The 16,638-nt window shown below is 48.3% G+C and overlaps 1 protein-coding gene and 1 long non-coding RNA gene across 3 annotated transcripts in view; one reads left to right on the top strand and one right to left on the bottom strand.

Moving 5' to 3' along the window:
• CDH11 (cadherin 11) overlaps positions 1 to 10,406 on the bottom strand; it is a 188,546-nt gene extending 178,140 nt beyond the window's left edge. Inside the window, exon 1 of one of the 2 annotated variants that reach the window (XM_064581191.1) lies at positions 9,984 to 10,406. The gene's annotated coding sequence lies outside the window, so the exon portion shown is untranslated. The remainder of the gene's footprint in view (positions 1 to 9,983) is intronic. The other variant, XM_045890999.3, reaches the window with a different exon arrangement.
• Positions 10,407 to 11,940: 1,534 nt separating this feature from the next.
• Positions 11,941 to 16,638, top strand: part of LOC135362845 (uncharacterized) — a 332,331-nt gene continuing 327,633 nt past the window's right edge. Inside the window, exon 1 of the long non-coding RNA XR_010408194.1 lies at positions 11,941 to 12,454. This is a non-coding gene — a long non-coding RNA (uncharacterized LOC135362845). The remainder of the gene's footprint in view (positions 12,455 to 16,638) is intronic.

The following is a 16,638-nucleotide window of genomic DNA, read 5'->3' as shown; positions in this document are numbered from 1 at the left end:
AGCAAGGTTGGTAACTAAGTAAAGCAACTCACAGCATGAGGCTATGAGGGGTGATAGAGATTCTGGACAAGAGACTAAAGATTTAAACTTAAAAATGTTTTGGGAGACTGGATCCGTGGACTGAACCTAACAATATGAAATAGAACGGAGACAACAGTAACAGCAATCCCATTCTGTGCACTGGTTTAAGCATGTTTATATATTAATAGTGTTTAATATCAGAGCCACCCTATAAGGTACATATTACTAACCCAGCTTATGTATGGGGAAGGAGAGAAATGGTTAAAGTGATTTGCACAGCTAAGAAGTGACAAGGCCAAAATTTGCAGCAGGGCAGTCTGACTCCAGAGCCTGTGGTAACAACCACTAAAGGTGCCTGTCATGTCTTATGTGCACAGGGACAGGTGGGGAAATGTGACTTAACAGCAACACATAAGGAAAAACAAATAAACAAACTGTGGAGCATAAGTCCTCTGGGTGATGTGACTGGCAATAAAAGCTAATGTAATGTAGCCTCAGGCTGCAATAAAAGAAGTGTGTGGAAAGGAGGGGATAGTCTAGTGTTTAGCTGCCTAGATTTTTGTCTTCAGTCCTTCCTTCTGTGGAGGGCTGGAGCAAAAATGAATGAGGTGTGCACTCTGGAGATGTTAAGCCTGCGGAGAAGGCATCCTGGAAGACAATAAATACTGAGTAACAAATGTGGAAGAAGAACTACATCCGTTCTGCATGGCACCAAAGCCTTGTATCAAAGAATGTGACCTCTGGAGAGACAGTTTGGCTCCACCTAAGGAAGTATTTCTGGTAAGGAAAGTTCTCAATGCCGAGATGATTTGCATCAGGGGAAATGCACCCCATATCACTAATGATGCCCAGCCATCATCAGTACATGGTACCCACAAATGCCTTCCTTCCCCAGACCATCCTTGATCACTGCACTGGTTGTGACTCATCAGTCCTGTGGCCTCATTTATTTGTACTTCCTTTGCTGCACTAACTGTTTGCAACCTTGAGTTTTTACAGACAGACATAGTATGTTCTGCACCATTGATATAACAGCTCCCTGAGGGAAGGCCTTATGATTTGACTATATCTGTGTGCCCAGTCCAGAGCCTTTCATTAAAGCAGGTGACAAAGAAATGGGTTTGAAATCGAGTTCAAACCAAACCCTGCCAGCGAGCCCTGTGAAAGCTTGCAAGAGGTGGCAAAGTGAGATGCCACTCTACTCTGTTATCTAGGCAAACATGGAATGGAGATATTAATGATAGTGACTATAAGGTAACAGACCTGAAGGCCAAGGTCAAATGGTACAGTTTTCAAAATAGTATCAAATGACATTGGATTGGCTGACTATGACTTCCAAATAGAGATTCACAGAAAGCCCTATATATAGCTGTCACAACTTAACTGCCTAATGATGTAACAGGTTATATCTTTGTGTGGATAGAAAGATAGATAGATAGATAGATAATGGAGCTAGTGATAGGTTTAAATAAAAATCAGAACACCAGTAAATCTAGTCTAAAAAAAAATTTTTTTGCTTATAGACACTGGTAAGAGACTGAATTAAGAGCCAAGATTGCCCAGTTCTTGCTTTATCTGCCCTAAATGAGCATGTGATCTCAGGCAAGTCGTGGCTCCTCTCTGGGTCTCTGGACCCTCATCTCTAACTGAAGGTTGACTGGAATAGCTGATAATTCCATTAATGACTTCACACATCTGATTCCTCCTTGATAAAGTGGAATGTCCATTCCTTACTTAGGAAGTAGCAGGTCCAAGCTCTCTGTCACCTACTTTAATGAAAGGCTCTGGGCTTGCATTTTTCAATTACCGGTTGTGGAATGTGGGGAATTCTGTTGGTTTTTTTCAGGTTTTTTGTTTTTCTTTGTAAGAGCCTAGCAATAATCTTTACCAGTTCATAGAGTTACTATGGGTAAGTCTCATATAGAATGTTCTTAGCCCAGTGCCTGAAACTAGCTAAATGCTCAATAAATGCTAGATTTTAATTATTATCTGATACTGATTTTCAAAGATTTGCAGGACTGTCAGGAGGAGGAAAAAGTGATGGAGAGCAGGGACAAAGAATAACTATTGGGAGAAAGTTACAAAAGAGGGGTATTTTAGGTCCTCCTATGATGGGGAATTTTAATGAACAGAGTTAATGGGTCATGGCTAGTGTGATGGGTTCCCTGAGAGGTAGTTAGCAGGCTGTCATCAGGACATGTAAGAAGCTGCAGGATTAGTGGCAAACAGAAAACATGTGGAAAGAATAGTCAGACCAGAAGATCTCAGAAGCTTCTTTTATAGATAAGGTTTGGGATCTTATAGGGGCACGGGGTCTGAGCAGTCAGCTCAGTTCTCGGTCCAGCTATTTTCCTCTAGAAATCTAGGGAGGCCCCAGCTTGCACACACAGTAGAAAGCTTCTGGGCATGTGGATTCAGGACATACTGGGAAATCCGGCTTTCCTTCCTCAAGCCCCAGGAGCTTAGACAAGGGTCCAGAATCCTCCCAAGAGTCAGTTTCCCTGTTTGTACAACGGAGATGCTCATACCCTCCCCACAAGGTGAGGGCATAGAATAAATGAGGTGTCAGGTACAGCACCTTGCACATGGTAGGATATGAACACGTTGGCTCTTCTTCCTTCCTTTTTACAGGCAAACACAGGGAGATATTTCCTTTCCTTGCAAGGGGCGCTCAGGAGGGACTTTGGGCCTGAGGTAGAAACACATGACACAAGAAAGCTGCAGAAGGGCCACAGCAGGACAACCCGGAAGGTCCGGGAGCCTTGGAAAGCACAGGCTGACTGTGCCCTTGAGTGTGAAAACAGTTGGAAAACCATTAAGGGCTGGGGCGGGGGGTGCGGGTGAGGTGGTAAGGGCTGCTCCTATTATTTTCAATGCTGTACCAAATCACTGTGCCTTTGCCTGGACCTGAGGAAGACCAGAAGCAGGGCACGAGCTTATTCAGCTGTGGTCTCTTCATCAGTCAAAATGGTCACTGCTCAACCCCCTTAAATTCCCAAACTACATTTACCTGAAAAACAAAGAGGAATATGCTTGAAATGGAGATGATTTATCATGGGGCTAATTATCATTTAAGCTAGTCTGGAATAGTAATGAGCCCCTTTTAAATGAAAGCAAACCTTGTGATGAATATCTCAACATCACATGCTTAGCAAACTTTCCCAGTAAGATATTACTTCAGGGCAACTTAACCACGGCAAACCGTATGTAAAATGAACAGAGAGAAAATGCAAAGGTAGGAGAAGGAGGCAGGTACTTTTCAAAAGCTGTAATTATATCTCAAATCTCAACTGCCTCTTGAATATTTTAAATGGAAGAGGGATGGATCACTTAAACTTATGAAATAATTCAGAAAAAGGGAGGCACTAATAAACAATTCATCCCTAATTGGGAGAGGCCTCAATCTAAAGTAGAACGTTCAGTGCAGGATTTTGGCCTAGTAATTATAAGGAAGAACTGCCACCTGCCACTATTATTCCATAAAACCGAATCCCAGGTCTGAGAGGACAAAAGGACTGAGTGTTTAGTGAGTGCTTATCATGAATCAGGCACTGCACTCCATTCTCATTTTATCGTCACAAAAATTCTAGGACATGAGTATTATTACGGTTTCTATTTTAACAGATGAGGCATCTTAGAGATGTTATGTTGCTTAATCTCAGTCACATACCCTCTAAGCATTGGGGCTGGAGCTGAGAAGGATCAAAGTACTAGGCAGGGCTGGAATTAGGGTGAGTCAGGTGAGGCACTGTCCTTGGACACAAAATATAAGGGCTTGCCAAAAAACTCAGTAATCAAGATGAATAATACTGTAATGCGATATTTTAAAAATCATGTTGAATGGAGAAAGTCCATGATGAACAAAATATCAAAATGTTAAACAAAGACAGGGATCTTATTCTGCCCTTGCACACCTTGGTCTCACGCTCTTCATCCTAATTTCTTGCTGTCTAAATAACAGGTCCAAGCCTCAGCCTCGGGGATGATGGAAGTAGCCTGACATTTAGGATGTGATCACAGGTAACGCTTTCCCAGAGATCCGTGGTGGGGGTGGTTTGCACTGTATGATATCTGAACGTCTATCCCTGCCTGCATCCACGCTGGTTCCTACTGAGGATAAACACCACTGGTGGCGGGGATGCTACTCCAAATTCTCACTGTTCGCACTCACTGATGGAGCCTAATGATGGCTGAAAAGAGATCTCATGTGTCTTAAACTAAACCCAGGGAGCAGCCTCCACCACTCCTGTTGCTGTTAGGTAATCATCGGTGTGGAAGGCACTGCACCGAAAGCCAGTATCTTCCAGAAATTCCTACAAATTCTTAATTAGTGAAATCATGCGAGTGCAGAGGACCACGTCATGCGGATTTCTGGCAAAGAAGGGAATTCATGGAGGAAGTGAATGAAGGTTTTTCCTCACCGGCAAAAAACCAGAAAAATTCAAGAAAAGTTCACAGTATCCTGTGAGACGTTCTCAGTGCCAGAAAGCAATAGAATAAGACCCTGGCCACTGTTTACTGTGGACTATAAACCTGTTTATGCCAGCTTTCTGCATTCAGGACCTCACATGAGTCTCAAGGAGTGGAGAGAAAGGGAGGGGGACACCAGTATTTGGCCCACCGTGAGCCACAGCACCATTAGTCTCTCTCACACTTTTTTTTTTCCTTCCCTTACCTCTTTCCCCCTTTCTCTCTCATCCGCCTATCTCACTTACTATCCTGGGGTACCAGATTCTCTGCCTGAGCTGAAACTTAAACCGGACAGACCATGAGAACAATGATTTCTCTCAATAAGAATTCTGGAACTCTGCAACAGTCTGATAACTAATTAAACCAAATAACAATAAAATTTTGCCTCCAGTTCTAACAAACATGCATTATTCACAAGCACTTAAAATTTAAAAGCACTTTCTTTTTTTCAGTTAAATAAACTGTCCGGTGGTGAGTGAGCATTGGTTTACAAAACACTTTGTCTTATTTTCCGCTGAGTTACTTAATACTCCTTCCCATAATCCATTTGCATTGATTCCTTCTTCATCAACGGCCTTTGCATTCCAACACACTCAGAGCTGCAAGGAACTGCACTGCTGACTCACCAGGGAGGCAATTGTATTCAGTTAAAAAAATACAAACAGGAATCCACTTAAGACAGTACTTATTTTTTTTAATAGAGCTTTCCTCTTAATTATAATATAGCATCAGTGGTTTTTTTACATTATTCTTCTGAACTTTCATAATGACACTATCAAACAGTAACAAATACAAATTTGTGCAGCCCGAAATAAGCAATTTAATCATAAGCAGTAATTTCCATATCACTGAGGGAAAAAAAAAAGTCAAATGATTAAACTCCAGTACATGAGGACCAATCTTGAATTAAATTTTACTCTCTGCTAAATTTAGGGTTTTTTACAGCAATATCAAGAATGGTTTAAAGGGGGCGCCTGGGTGGCTCATTGGTTAAGCGACTGCCTTCGGCTCAGGTCATGATCCTGGAGTCCCTGGATCGAGTCCCGCATGGGGCTCCCTGCTCGGCAGGGAGCCTGCTTCTGCCTCTGACCCTCCCCCCTCTCATGTGCTCTCTCTCTTTCATTCTCTCTGTCTCAAGTAAATTAAAAAAAAAAAAAAAAATCTTAAAAAAATAAAAATAAATAAATAAATAAAGAACGGTTTAAAGGTAAGAGTAAAACATTTACAGTTATATTAAAACTCCATGCCCCAAAGTGTTTACCAAAGATCAGCTGCTATTCCTTTTTTTGAAAATTAGAAATGTCTTGCAGACCTCTTCAAAACCTCCTGATACCACAGCAATCTCACTAATATTTATTTCTCTTCTTTATTCATTCGCTTCCCCTCGGAGTCTCAAATGATGCTCTTTCTGGCAGGAAAAAAAAAAAAAAAAGTCCAGAAATTCTCCCAGATCACAGCCTCACTGAGCGCTGACCTGGTGTATCATGCAGCCCAGCCCCCACGCATCTCCTGCTCAGACAATCTCAAGTTACAAAAGATTTTCCAACTTTCTAGTAAACTCCAAGATGGGAAGAAGAGGCTGAAGGTAACGGATCCACCGACTAGAAAGATGTTAATCCTGACAAACTGCTCAGGCGGTAGCCTGAACCATAGCTAGATTGAATTCGGTCTCTCCTGAGAGGGCCAGACAAGGCTGGTGCTAACAAAACCGCTTTTCATCGTGCCCTCAAAAGCAGATGGGCCCCATGCAGAAAGCTGGAGAAGGGCGCCATTGCCCTCTAGTGGCCAGAAGTGCAATCTTCCGCGAAGGAGCCCATTTCCAGAGATGCACAAGGCTCTCAATGTCAGGGTAAAATTATAGCAGAAAGATGTCTAATTATCCTCCTCGAGTGTTTTCTTTAGTCTTTCCTGCCCATAGAAGAGGCTGTGGATGGCTATCACAGTAATCCTGATGGAATCCTCATGGATTCTTAGTACTTCTGGTGTGCCAGAATTTGTCCAACTTTCTCTAGCTCTACGTTTGTTTTTTTTCTTTTTAACATACCTGTTGATGTCTCTCCCCTAGCCCACATAGACCAAAGATCTTTACATATTTTAGGGGCAATAACATTGGATTGGAAAGGTTGACAACCCAAATGCTTGGGAGATCTAGAATGGGGGCTCCTGACAAACTAGGTAACTTTTCCTGAAACAATGACCAATTTCATAAGGCGGGGGGGAACATCCCAACCACATTTCAATCCCTTAAATTGAAATATGAATTTACACAGTGCTCAGATTTTCTAGGAAAAACACTGTGGAATTCACAGTCATTCTGCAAACTTGACAGTTTAAGAGAAAATGTTTGTTACCTACTTTCAAACTCCATAGACCAGTGTTTTATCATTATTAATGATTAGGTATGCCTATGATCAAAATGAAAAAAAAATATTGAAAATAAACAAACAAAATGGTTATGCTTCTTGAACATTTGCCTATATAAATGTATTGAAAATGGAGGAAAACTAAAATCAGACCTGCAGATCTCCTTTGGATGGTTCTGAAAATAGATCTGAATATCACAGATCAAAGTTTATGTGAACTGTCAACTTCATAAGTCACAGACATTCATGGGCAAGGTTCTGAGACACACTATGCTCATGGGAGTTTAGCTCTGGCATTGTAAATCAAGCCTTGAGGTCAAAGTCATGGTGTTTCCCATAGAGGGTCCCCAAAACCAGAATCTTTACAAGGCAGCCATGTAATTCTATTCAAGGAGGAAGAAAAACCATGAATTATGAAGACAAGTGCATTAAAGGAGCATGAAATTGATCTGTATTCCCCCAAATCATGGCATGGCTCTCCAACCCTACCCCCTCTCCTCTCACAAATAAACAAACAAACATATACATCCACTGCCACCCCTGCAAAGAGGAAAGAAGAGTTCTGGGACATAAAAAAATAGAGCCGTGACTTTTTTTTTTTTAATTCTCAAATTAACAAAAGATTGCATCTTAATTGAAAATAGAATTTAGGTTTCTAGTAATTTTACTGTCTGGTGTTCTGATAAGAATGCTGAACATAATGGAAGTTCTGAAGTGCTATCAAGATGGTCCAATGCTTCAATTAGAACTATTTTAAAAGCCTATTTTTTTCTAGTAAGCAATAAACCCAGTTTGAGTAAATCTACATGTTTGGGCCTCAACAGATGATCCAATCTCCATCCTCTTCATTCTCCCTCCCCATCCCCCACTCCAGGGATGTGGGTGTGTGTGTGTGTTGGGGGGGTTATTCCTTTTTTTTCAAAAATGTAATAAAATGGCCAGCTTATGATGAAATTACAACAAAAATGATAGTAATAGTTGGTATTAACAATAAAGCCTGGCTGCAACACATTTTTAATGCATTAATTTGCAATGTTTCAAAACTAAGATGTAAAGATAATTCTCACCCAAGCAAAGTTTCCTGGCTTCTCAGATGCCCTTCCCTAGTCTATACTTGAAAACTACTTACATTTCTTTGTACTAGGCAGGGTTTCAGTTTTGCACGGAGGTTCGAATTCCAGGGCCCACTTGCCAACTCTAAAACTTGGAATCAGAGCTCAGGAGTAAAGAAATCTAGTGACCAGGAGCCTCAGGATCCTTCTGGTATTGACCACAACTCTGTCCCTTTGTTTTGCAACTTTTATTCCTTTGTTCTGCGAGAAGACGACCAGGCTCCCTGCAGCTAGGGTTGGGCTGGGACTACTTCTGTGTTCTGGTGTCTGCATCTCACGTATATAGGAAAAATAATTCCTGGATTAATGAAATGAAGGTCAGCCCCTTCTCTTCAACTCTCCCATGGTGTTAAGCTCTAGCGCTCGGAGCCCAGCCTGGCAAATGTGCTGATGCGATGCTGGTTGATCCTCGCTCCTGAGAATGCTTCTACATTCCCATTCCCCGGAAGCCAGACACCCCGCAAAACCATCGATGTCTGCTGCAAGCCCAAGTGATAAAGAATTGATCCATCCTCTTGCCAGATTAATTATCGTTGCCTTCCCTCTGATTAAACCGAAAACTTACTCCCTGCCTCATATTAACCTGATAGGAAAGATCCGAAGAGGAAAACAAGGAAAGATTTCAGAACCACCCGAACGAGATTTCTTTAGGGGGAAACGGGAGGGAAGACTTTAGACAGATCGATACCCCCTACAGCAGGGTTTCAGGAACAACCCTCCATCTCCATCCCTTAGGGACAATCCGTCGTCATGCAGGGATGGCATTATTAAATAATTAAAAGATGCAATTTCTTAATAGCAGTGCGATGGCCCATGAAATTCTTGCTCCATTATCAGCAAAAGCAACAGGGCTTTTTCTAGCACCTAGAAAACCTTTCACTCGGGAGAGGGAGGCGTGTGGAGCACCCACCCCCCCACCCCCCACACACACCCTCCCGCCCCCGCGAAAGCAGGGCCTTGGCGAGAAAGGGATAAGGAAGTGCGACCGGGGGGGGGGGAACTCCCCGACCCCACTTTCTCTGGGGACTCTTTTCTTCACAGAGCGAGGCGGGCCCTCCTTACAGCTCTGTCCGGCTTGAGGGGGGAAAGGGTGCTCTCCTCGCCGCCCTTCCCATCCTGCCGGCCCGCGTTCCGGGGCAAAGCTAGGGGAGGAGGGCCGTGCGTGCGGGGAGCGGGAGAGGCTTGGCGCGCTCTGGGAGGAGGCGCAGGCTTAGGGCACGGCTTGGTTCGCAAAGTTAACGTTGACCCTGGCAGGCTTCGCAAGCCCCAGGCAAGCCGAGCCTGAGTCTGAGCCGCTCGCAGACCTCCCCTTGGGCTGGCGGGAGGTAACAGGCGGCCCCCGGAGCTCCCGAGCAGACTCCGGCTGGAGGTCTGGAGCGCGCACCGCAGTCGGCCGCCCCTCAGCCGCAGTCAGCGGACCCAAAGACCGGCTATTAAAGTGCGGGGCCACAGCCGACCCGACCCGGGTTCCTTCCGCTTGCCGGGGCTTCCCGGAGGTCCCGCAAGGAGGGCTGAGCCCCGGGAGCATTCGGCGGGGACCTGGAGGAAGGGGCAGGAACCCTGCAGAGCGCGGTCACGTCGCCGCTTTCGGAAAGAGGTGCAGCGCCGGCGGGCGGGCCGGCCCCGCGCCGGGGGCGACTTTCCCCCGAGACCCGACCGCGGGCAGTCGACGCGTCCGGGGCGCAGCTCTGCAGCCTCTACCCCAGCCCGGCGCAAAGCCCCTCTCCCGCGGCCTCCGCGCAGACCCCAGAGGAGGCCCGAGCGGGAGAGAGGTTGGAGCGCACATCTGGCGCCTCTGCTCTCCGCGCCGCCCGCGCCCGCAGCTGGCTCCCGTCTCCCTTTTTGATTTTTAAACAAATCTTCTCTTACCTCCGCCCTCCCCCCGTTTCTGCGTTGCATTAGTGAAACCTTCTCCAGTCAGACCTCCTTCCCCCACCCCTAGACATGCTCATCCAGAGACCCCCCCCCCCAAGAAGCCCCATCCAGTCGAGAGGAAGGGACTGGCGGCGAGCCTCACCTGGGGCCCTGGAGGGTGGGCGCGAGCTACGGGCCGTCGGTCCCTGGCACAAGACGAGCGCGGCGGTGTCAGCCCCGACCCCAGTCCGGGTCCCATTCACAAGTCGGCGGCGGCTGCGAGCGGCCCCCGCGGCATCTGCTCGCGACGCTCCCCTCGGCTGGCGGCGGCCGCGCAATGAGCCGCCGAGCGCGCTAGTGGCAGGAATGAGAAACCGGGGGGAGGTGGCGGGCGGGGTGGGGGGGCCGGAGGAGGAGGGAGGCCGCTGCTGGGAGGGAAAGGAAAGGGCGGGGGGCGGAGAGAAGCCGAGGACTCGAGACACGGCGAGCTGGGCCTGGCGGAGGCTGCGGGGGCCGACTGTGTCCGCACCCCTCCCCCTCGGTGCCCCACAGATGCCGACCCCTGGATTCGTGGCCTGCCCCCGGTCGCTGCACTCCGGCTCCCTTGGGGCTCAGACAGAGTCTGGAGCGACTGAAGTTGGGCTCCAGGGACGCACAGCCAATCAGGGAGGGCGGCGGAGGGAAACCGGGGAGGGGTTGGGAGCCCCTTTTTCCTCCTTCGCCCAAATCCGCTCCAGCTGGCCAGGCTGGGCCCTTGCCCGGGAGGCCTGGATGGTGGGTTGGAGGAAAGCATCGCCCGAGCGGGGGAGGCAATCGGGAATTGTCTTTCCTCACTCTACCACCCCACCTTCCGAAAATCCGTCCACGTCGGCGGCTTCTGCCCTGCGCCCTCCCCCATTTCTCGCAAACTCTGCTTGGGCACGGGTAGGGAAACCTGGGGAGGGAGACTTCGGACTTGGGAAGAGCCAAGTCTCTCGTTCTCTCTCCGTCCCCCCACCCCCGCCTTGCTTCGTGTGCGGAGGGGGGCTCAGGGGACGTCTCGCCAGAGTGGGCCTCGCGCCCGCCACCCGCCTCCGAGGGTGCCTGGGCCCCCGCCTCAGGCGGGTACCGGTGGCCCCCGCCTCAGGCAGCCTCACTTGTTGCCCCAGGGCCCCCTCGCCGCACACCCACCACCGCTCTGCGGGAAGTGCGGCTCTGCGGGGGAGAGGGCCCGAGGGTGCAGGGCCCGCATCCTCCCTCAGTCCTCTCTTTCATCCCTCGGGGAGGACCCGCTAGAGGGAGGGAGCCCCGGCCGCTTGCTGCCCTCGCGGAGCCGCGGCAAGAAGAGGCAGCCGAGGTCGGGGCCTCGGAATCGCGCCGGGACTGGGCGGCGCGTTTGTAGTACCCGAGGCGGTGGGGGGACCCACACACTCCGCGGGCCTGGAGGTGGAGGGGAACGACTATGACCTGGGGGGGATCCCGAGGCGGTGGGGGGACCCACACACTCCGCGGGCCTGGAGGTGGAGGGGAACGACTATGACCTGGGGGGGATCCCGAGGCGGTGGGGGGACCCACACACTCCGCGGGCCTGGAGGTGGAGGGGAACGACTATGACCTGGGGGGGATCCCGAGGCGGTGGGGGGACCCACACACTCCGCGGGCCTGGAGGTGGAGGGGAACGACTATGACCTGGGGGGGATCCCGAGGCGGTGGGGGGACCCACACACTCCGCGGGCCTGGAGGTGGAGGGGAACGACTATGACCTGGGGGGGATCCCGAGGCGGTGGGGGGACCCACACACTCCGCGGGCCTGGAGGTGGAGGGGAACGACTATGACCTGGGGGGGATCCCGAGGCGGTGGGGGGACCCACACACTCCGCGGGCCTGGTGGTGGAGGGGAACGACTATGACCTGGGGGGGATCCCTGTCTGGAACAAGTTTCCAGGGTGGGGGGTGGCGGAAAAAGAAGAGGCGGAAGGACGATGAAGAAGCAAAGGGAACACGGGGAAAAGGAATCCCGAGGAGGGACGGGGGTCAGGATGGGAAAGTGGGGGAGAGGTGACGGGCCCGCGTAGGGGAAGGGTAAGCAAGGAGCGGAGGGAGAGCGGGGCGACGGGGAGGAGAGGAGCCGACGAGTTAACGGAAAACGAGGACGAGTAAGAAAAAGACTCGGACGGCCCACGAAAGGGGAAGGTAGCGCAACGCCGCGCCAGGCGAAGGGGCGGCCGAAGCCCGCCCAGCGGAGGAAGAGGCGGTCTAAAGGCCGCGGCCACACCGAGGGCTGCGAGCGCGCGAGGCTCGGTGGGTTGATGGGCGCGCGGCACCGTGCGCGGGGGCTGCGGGCGGGGCGGGCCCTCCCGGCACGCCGCCCCTCCCCCTCGGCGCGCCCGCCGTCCTCGCGGCCTCCGGGAGCCCCCCGCCCCACCAGCGCGCGTCCCGCGCCTTCCGTGGGGCGGTGGCCTCAGACTGCGCGTTCCCCGGCTGGGGGAGGGGGCGCTGGGTTTCCGCTGCCCGGTTCCTTTGCTCCACTGCTCCCCCCGACCCCCACGTCCCAGAGGCCTCTGGACCCTGGACGCCGCGCTCCCCCGCCTCACTCCCCCAGGTGCGAGCGACTGGCGAGGCCAAGGGGGCCCAGCGCTTCCCCGGAGCGCGCGGGTGAGTCGCACGCGGTACCAGTCTCTGCCGCCTCCTCAGCTTGGGCCCTGACCCTAGCCCCTCCATCCTCTAGCTTCTTCTCAACCCCTTTGGTGCTGTCTTTCCATCTGCCACTCCCGTGTGCCCTAAGCCCTAAAACTTTCAGTGTGTCCTAGGCGGCCGCCGCAAGTGCCCCTCACACCGGCGGGGCGTAGCGGCGGTGATGGGGTGCTCACACTGCGCCCCCTCGCCCGGGAATGAAGTTACACCGGAGAGAAGTTACACGCTCCTTCAGAGATACCTGGATTTTGCGCTTTTTCCGCTACTGTTGTCAGGATTGTCTCATCCTTTCCGCGTGGGCATAAAAGGGACCGCGAAGCCATCGTCAGTCTAATTACACATACGCAAAGATGTCCAGCATCTGTGATGGCGAGGGCATCTCTTGATCCATGAGAAAAATTTCAATTAATTCCGTTTTGGAGGCATGTCCACAGACGGAGCCTGGGCACATGTGATCTGATATTAGTTGGAATTTGCCCTCCACTTTCTGTTCAGAATACATCAAATGAGAGCAGTTGGGGGTTTTTTTGTTTGTTTGGTTGGCTGGTTGGTTGGTTGTTTTTTTGTTGTTGTTTTGTTTGTTTTCTTTTTAAAGATTTTTATTTATTTATTTGACAGACACAGCGAGAGAGGGAACACAAGCAGGGGGAGTGGGAGAGGGAGAAGCAGGCCTCCTGCTGAGCAGGGAGCCCGATGCGGGGCTCAATCCCAGGACCCTGGGATCATGACCTGAGCTGAAGGCAGTCGCTCAACCAACTGAGCCACCCAGGCGCCCGGTTGGTTGGTTGGTTGTTATTTGTTTCTTGGGACTTTTTTTTAGACCATCCCACTCATGAAAGATAGTATCAGCTGATTTTAAAGATAAGTTAAGAATTGTTTGGTAGATTTCCACTGACATGGCATATCTGAATCAGATGAAACCTAGTGTCTAACAGTGGTCGATAGCCCTTTGCCCAACCCAGCAATTCTGTGCCTCTGATTCTACTCAAGAGAGTGGAAAACATACCCACACAAAGCCGTGTATCTGAAAGTTCATAGCAGCATTATCCCTAACAGCCAGAATTTGGAAATAAACCATATATCCATCAACTGCCAAATAAACAAATGTGGTATATCCACAAAATGGAGTAGTATTCAGCATTAAAAAGAAAAGAAATACTGATGCATGTTACATTATGAATGAATCTTAAAAACATGCTAAAAGCCAGATACAAAACCACATATTGTATGATGCTTTTATATAAATGTCCAGAAAATGCAAATTTATAGAGACAGAAAGCATATCAGTGGTTGTCCTGGCTCAGCGTATAAATAGGAATTGACTACAGATGGGCATGAGGGAACTTTGTTTGGTGTTGAAAATGTTCTAAAATCAGATGGTGGTGGTAGTTGCACAAATTTACACATTTAGCTAAAATTCATTGAATTGTTACTTTAAAAAAGGCCACCCCCCCATCCCCCCAAAAACTTTTTACACCTTTATTCCCTATGAGGAATCTGTGAGAGTCTGTGACCTGCATTTGAGCCCTAACTTGGCTGGGGGTGAGGGGGGATTTTGCAAGGCAATTTTAGAGAAAAAAAAAATTTTTTTTTTTAAGAGTTTTAGTTCTTATAGAAAGATAACCATACGTCTACTCAGTAAGTTCTATTTTGGCGCCTGCTTTGGAGAGTCTTGTAAGTGTTAAAGCAAGTTAATTTCCCCCTTTCACTCTTCTAAGTGATTAATTCCTGGGAACTAGAGTTAGGTATTCCAGTTCGTGACATTTTAAACACACCTACACATAGACACAGTACAAAGTGCACATTTCAGAGGGGATTTTTTTTTTTTATGACTATGTTAGGATCTGTCTTAGAAATCCATATCAAGCACTTGGGTGGAGTATTGTGTGATTACAGTTTAGATTAAAAAAGGAAAAGAGAGAGAGAAGAAAGAACCCACTGACAGCTTAAATTAAAAGATTCAGTTCACCCAGGCAGCCAGAAGTTTGGGTGTTTATCTTAACTTGCCTCACCTTTCCTTCACCTTGTTCTTCAAGGGAGGAAACCAGGGTTCACGTTGCTCTGGAGCCGGGATTAAACAACCCCTTATGCTTCCTGCCTCTTCCAGTCCAGACAGAGATGAGGCCCAAATGGCCCTTTTCTTGTCTTTGTCCTTGTCAGCATGAGGCTAATAATTTCCTGTTGGTTCCTTCATCAAAGGTACCAGGCTATCCTCCCTTTGATGAGCCTCTCCTCAGACTCTGAAGATAGCCAGGCCCTGCTGAGTCAGTTCCTTACCACTTAGAAGCTCCAGGCTCCCCCAGGTCTTCTCAAAGCTTCCTGCTCCAGAGGTATCCTTTGGTATAAGGTGTAAAAAGTGAGGCAAGATCCAAGCAGGAAGATGGTTTTATCACATTGCAGTGGGTTTCAATCGTGCCTTCTCTAGGCAGAGGGAAACCATTGAGAAAGATGGAACAGGAATGCCATTTGTGAACCAGTATTTCAGATAAAGGTTGCCACAGCTGGGTCTGCAGAGCAAAGTAGAAAAACCACAGCCCTTTGATCTGTGTCTGATTCCTGGTTCTGCCTCTTATTAGCTAGCTGTATGACTTGACAAAGACTTTATCTCCATGAGATTCAGTTTCCAATTCTATAAAATGGAGATTATTATCTGTGCCTAGATTGTTGCAGGGATTAAATGTGCCTACATATCTAAAGCCATCAAAACTGTGCTTAGAGCAGAGGCTCAATAAATGAAAGCTATTAATTACTATTACTAATTATGAGGTCTAGTTATTATCATACCTTAAATGCCCTGAGCAAGAAAGGAGTCATGTTACAATTATGAATTATAATAATTGTGGAGATTTATCTTATTTTAAATAGTGTTAGTAATAAAACTTCTGGCCAAGAATTTTATGGCAGTTCAAAGTTTACTAACACTGTAAGACCCATTTGAGGTCATATTAGAATTAGATGTGTCTACTATGGGGACAGGTGGCCTGTCCTAGATTTGCCACAGATTCCCTGAGTCGCCCTGAATAACTCATTCCCTTTCTCTGAGCCTAGCTGTAAATGAGAGCTCACCCAAGATAAGTTCAGGGAGGGATCCTTCCAAAGCTGACATTCTGGGGTTTTTAAGTCCTACTCTTAATGAGAGTGAGAGCATCTCTTAGATGCAGTTCCCCTTTCCACTACTAGGGGTAGTCAGCCAGTCATCTCAGGCAACCCCCTTCTCTGAAACAGACCCTTTTCAACTCTGACCAGTAGCATTTCTTTGTTTTCCTCCCTCACCTAAACTGTAAGTTCCCCAAGGGCAGGGATGATATCCTTCTGATTTATGCCTGTATCCTCAGCACCTGGTGTATTAAATAGAGAAGTCCAATAAATATGTTTGATTAAATGATAATGTTTATTAATAAATATTTTTATTAAATTAAGACAGTTATTCAAATATCTCCATAGGTTATGAATGACTCCAGCATCCAGTGGCTTAAAATAACAATTATTTGCTCTCCTCCATGGCTTGGCTGGGGTTGCCTGGTCCAGACTGAGCTAGGCCAGGGTAACTGCTCAGCTCCCTGTATTTCCCATCCTCCTCCTGGGACCAGTTTGGACATATTCTCATGGCAATGGCAGTTACACAAGATGTCATGCAGAAATATGCATGGCCTCTTGGGGTGCAGGCTTAGGACTGGAAACTGTCCCTTCTACCTCACACTTTTGTTGGCCAAAGCATACCACATAGCCAGATCAAAAGATAAGGGGTGGAAAAATATAATCTGCTTTTTCAGTGAGAGGAACTTCAGAGTTGTATGGCAAGGGGTGTAGATACAGGGAAGGATGAAGAGTTGAGGCCGCTAACACAATCTCCCACAGGCACGGCTTTCCAGCCTGCTTCCATGCTGGGTCATCTTAGGTTGTCAGATCCCATGGGTTATATCCTATAATCAGGAATACAGTATTCTAGAACATTAGAGGAGACAGGATTAGAAGACAGTTTCAGCCTCATACCAAACCTCATAACTATGTCCTTTAACTTTGAGGCTCAAGTTGTAAAGGAAGAAACAAGCAGAAATAGTAATGTAATAATAATAATCACTGGCTTATAGATAAAACTAGAAATTATTAAAACATTCCATCAAAGTGTGTATTATTATTCCTGT

The sequence above is a fragment of the Mirounga angustirostris genome, unplaced genomic scaffold (assembly GCF_029215605.1).
Source record: "Mirounga angustirostris isolate CCGP_5_RB_7025 unplaced genomic scaffold, mMirAng1.0.hap1 SCAF_16, whole genome shotgun sequence".
Taxonomy (NCBI): Eukaryota; Metazoa; Chordata; class Mammalia; order Carnivora; family Phocidae; genus Mirounga; species Mirounga angustirostris.
This window is presented reverse-complemented; position numbering and strand designations above follow the sequence as displayed.